The sequence below is a fragment of the Xyrauchen texanus genome, chromosome 22 (assembly GCF_025860055.1).
Source record: "Xyrauchen texanus isolate HMW12.3.18 chromosome 22, RBS_HiC_50CHRs, whole genome shotgun sequence".
NCBI classification, from domain to species: domain Eukaryota; kingdom Metazoa; phylum Chordata; class Actinopteri; order Cypriniformes; family Catostomidae; genus Xyrauchen; species Xyrauchen texanus.
In genome coordinates, this window is record NC_068297.1 from 37,857,730 (window position 1) to 37,862,691 (window position 4,962).

The window sequence follows — 4,962 nt, forward strand, 5'->3', positions numbered from 1 at the left end:
TGGCAGATATTCTGGGAGTGGTGATTACTACTTTTGGAAAAGGTCATGAGGCACCAGTGTATTACACCCTGCTAATTCAGAGTCTGGGGACAGACCTTTAAATTCTATCAAGAGATTATGGGAGAAAGATTTAAACTTGGTATTGGAGGAGGGAGTGTGGGCTAGGATTCTGAAAAAACGTCAAGTCTGTATCTAGAGATGCATGTGTGCACTTTATGCAATTCAAGATTATACATAGATGTTATTGGACCCCCTCTAGCTTGTATAGGCTTGGTATTAAAGACACACCCACTTGCTGGAGATGCCAATCAGAAGATGGAGACACAACCCATGTTTTTTGGTGGTGTGTTAAGATCCAAGAATTGTGGTTGAAGATTCAGAGTTTTGTGTGTGACGTGTTGGGCACTCAGGTTTCGTTTTGCCCCAGATTCTGTATTTTAGGCAATGGGGCGGTCATCAATATAGGGGATAAACAAATAAAAATTGGGTTCTGACCAGTGTTATGACAGGCAGACAGATTTATTTAAGGGGATGGAAGTAGGCTGGAGCGTCCTCATTTTGGAAGTGGTGCACAGAGTTGGGGAGGGTGGCAGCTTTCGAGGAGGTGTCATGTAGAAGGCTGGGGATTTGGGATTCATTTGATGGGAAATAGGGCCGTTTTTGGGGGACTCTCTGGGAGGGGCTGTGGAGAGAGAGGTGTAGTTTTAGATGTGTATTATTATTGTTGTTATTCATTATTTATTTATTTAATTCATTTTTTTTTTTGTTAGTGTGTTCTTATGTGTGATCACAGGGATGTTCGTTGGGGGTTGAGGTGGGGTTGGTATTTGGGGAGGGGTAGTAGTGGGGTTTATTTGTTGATTGAATGTATATATGTTTTATTAAACATGCATGAGCATGTAACAATATGAAATATGAAGTTTAACAGGCATTTCTTATGGGATTTTCTAGAAATATGGACAGGTTCCCAGGTAGCGTTACATAAACGTGGTCATGTAATTTCGCCACCCATGTGTGGTAAAAGATAAGACCAGTTATATTTGAGAATAAACATCACAAAATCAGCCTCAAAGTTATCAGTAAAACAAAAGTGAATTTTTTTAAAGGCAAGTACAAAAGAAATTCACGAAATAAAAACAAATTTTACGGCACTAATGCAAATTATGTGTTCTTGGGCATTTGGATGGACAAAACCCTCCCAAACACATGCCAAACATGGTTATATAACACATAGTGATAATTCAAATAATAATTTAAATGTGTCAGGAGTTAAGTTAAGAAAGTTAAGTAAAAATCGAAATATATTCAAATGCTTCTTTAAATTTGATGTTGAATCCTTTGCAGTTGACAGGATATTACCCTTTGGAAGGCAGAGATTACATTGCATGTCATTTTTTTCCCCCAAAGTGAAATGATTTCTGTACATCCAGAGGTCAAATGCTGATTTGGACCGCTCAATATTCACATGGCTTATGACGAGTATTAGGTCTGTGTGTAATTTCACAACTCTCTCCCTCTTTTCTGACAACACTCGAGTTACGGAAGTATTTCATATGTAAGATTGAAAATTTTACAAGATTTAAAAACGAGAAAAATTACGGTGATCAATAAATTATAAACAATTTAATACCATCAACTAATTAACATATAATTGTGTAATCCTTAAAAAAAAGTAACTGCAGTCCAATTTCAAATATTTTAAAATGTAATTTAATCCAGTTACAAGTACTTGATTTTCACAGTTTGCATGTAATCTGTTATTTGTTGTCCTTTTTCCTTTTATAAATGGGAGTCCTCTTGGACTTCTGACACTATCGATCACACAAAAGCACAAGTTGTCAGTTACCAACCAGGCCAAAGAAAGCAGGGAGGCTTTTACCTTCTACAAAGAACTATATAGAAATAAAATGTATTCCCCACCACTAAAATGACTTATGATCAGAAAAATCTGATTCAACAGTGTATCCCATCTAAAATATTTGAAAAACACAAAATACTCATTACATTTAGCTATTTTATAATCTTAACATGATTTGCTTCCAAGAAGGCTTTGTTATTTCATTTACCAATATTTCCCATCGCTGCAATCCAAATTTAGTACAACACGTGGGATAAAATTATATCAGAATGGCAAAACCCTTTTGTGTCATCCCTAGTTAGAAATAAATTAATGTTGATTTTTAGTAATGAAATTAAAGATGATTAAGTGATGTGCTTAACCTGTTGTCTCACCTTATGTGTAGTGTACATTAATATTTGGTCTACAGGGAAATTTAGAAATGGCATGCTGCATAAAGGTAATGTTTATTCAACAGATGATAAAGGCAAATTCAAGAATTATGCAATAATCAACAAATTAAGCTTAAGTAAAAGAAAATGCAGCAATGTGACATTAAAAATACACCGTAAAAGTGCAAATGTGCAGTTGTGTTCATTTTGACCTGATTTAATCTATACAAAATACATGTATTGGTGCAACCTTATGAGGTTGTGTTAATTCAGTCACACTAAATGATATTTTTTGATAATTACTTGAATAAAACCAATTAACCAGTTAATGTATTGTATAGGGTAACACATGAACATAACAACAGATGAAGTAGGGAACATGGGGCTAAAGGCACTGGCTTTTTTTCTGGTCGCAATGTGTATTAAGATTGAAAAAGACATTTATTTTTATTGAATAGTTATCGAGGAACAGTTTTTGCGAAAAGAAGTAACAGAAGGGTATTTTGATTAAAATTGATATACATTATATATATATATATATATATATATATATATATATATATATATATATATATATAAAATGGTTGTGAACAGGCTTTTTACCACACTTAGGGACAATATTTACAGGGCAAAATATGTCAACTTGTGCAAATACATTTGAGACACTAAGATGCTTTTGTTTTTCTTTAGTAAAAATTAAGATAAAGCTTATTAAAAAAACACTTATGCAATTATGCAAGGGTGCATAATTTCTTGTTAATGTCAATCACATTTGGCATTTCATAATATCCTTTATCATTGGATATGTCAATGTTAGCCTAATGTTAGTCAAATCTATTCCCCCGGCCTTTTTTCTCCTAATAATTTCCATTCACTTGTTGTGCAGTTATTGAAAAACAATTAATTTAAATCATGAAATTACATAAGTATTTTGTATCAAATTAAATGTGATAATTTCAGGGTTTTTCATTAGCATTATAAATTTGCTACATTTTATTGTTGCCATTTTAATGAGCATCTCAGATAGTTAAAAATGAAACGAACAGCTTTTAAAGGCTTGTTGCCTTTTCTCATAGTAAAAACTAGACAGGAATGTAAAGTAAAATGGGATTTGGGCGTGAAACAGGTCAGATTTGAAGCCATGTTCCCACGAGTACAGTATAACAGTTTTTATGTGTTGCAACTAGCATGTGCAAGCATTGCAAGGCTTATACCACACAAATCGACTGCCTGCATAGGGTTACTTCTGAATTGTATGAGCAGTTTGCCCCCTAGTGGCACAAAAAGTTAATAAACTCTGACCGGCCCCTCCTAAAAACACAACATGGTTTCAGAAAGATTTGGGGTAACAATTCACAATTGTCTTCCATTTTTTAACATTAGTTAATGCATTAGGTATCATGAGCTAACTATGAACAGTATATTTTTTCAGCATTTATAATTGATATACTTAGTTAATGCTAGTTAATAAAAATACTACTGTTTATGGTTGGTTCCTGTTAGTTCATTGTGCATTAAATAATGTTAGCAAATACAGCTATAATATATGTTGAAATTAATATTAACCAAGATTAATAAATGCTGTGAAAGAAATGTTTATTGTTAGCTCATGTTAACTAATGTTGTTAACTAATGTTAACAAAGGGAACATTATTGTGTTCTAGATTTTGTTTTTGTAATGATCAGTAGTGTACTTTTGTATTAATTATTTAGTAATAATCAGCAATGGTGCAATTATACAATTATAACATAGTAATAATAGAAACTATGTTGCTTTAAAATGATCGTATGAAAGATCTGGAAAGGCATTTTTCTTTGGAGAAGCAATACTTGTGAATAATGTACAGAACTGATTCAATCTGCTGCGTTCCATTGCTGACCATATACATTGAGTGCAATGAACAATAACCAACAACATACAAATGTGTTATGTTGTTATTGCATAATTGAGCATTTAATCTCTCTATCACAAACCATAAAGACCATATGTAAAAAATGCAGATCAGATTACACAAGACATTGGGGCTTTTCCATTTACATAGTGCTTCCCCTCCTGGAACAGCATCTGGACTTCATTACCCATATTTTCACAATATATGCATTTTAAACCTTTTTGATCTCTGTGTAACTCTCCAGTCTTTCCAACATTTAATGGACTGCCAAACCTTTCTAGAATGAGGCTGAATCTACAGTAGTAAATCTTGGCTCAAGACCACAAGTTCAGAGCTCTCATCCCCAGTGCTATATGGTTGCTGTGGCATTCGATGGGTGCATTTTACTGATCGGCAGGTCAGGGAAATACTGTGTGAGGCTGTGCCAAACCCTGTGGTTGTAGCCAGCACAGTAAAGATGGTATATTACAGGCTTTGTGAAAAGTGAGACCACATGTGTGTGTGTGTTCCTGTGCAGAAATGAATAAAGCATTCATTATTATTCGTGGTCTATTCCATGATGACTTTGAGCAGGTTGGCACTTTAGGGAGTAATAAAATAGCTATCGGACCACTTGAATTAGAAAGACCAAGAAGGAAGTTCTTGAGACATTTCAATTTATGTTCCCTTTGTTAATAGTAATCTCCCAACAGAAGTCTATTTTTGCTTTTGTGACATAAATTATGAATTAGGGAATTTTACATTTTTGATTAATATAAGGATGAAAAGGTATATTTATTAAGCATTTATAACATGCAAGTTAGAATGCTTACTATTTGGCAAGTTGCATGAAGGGTTACCC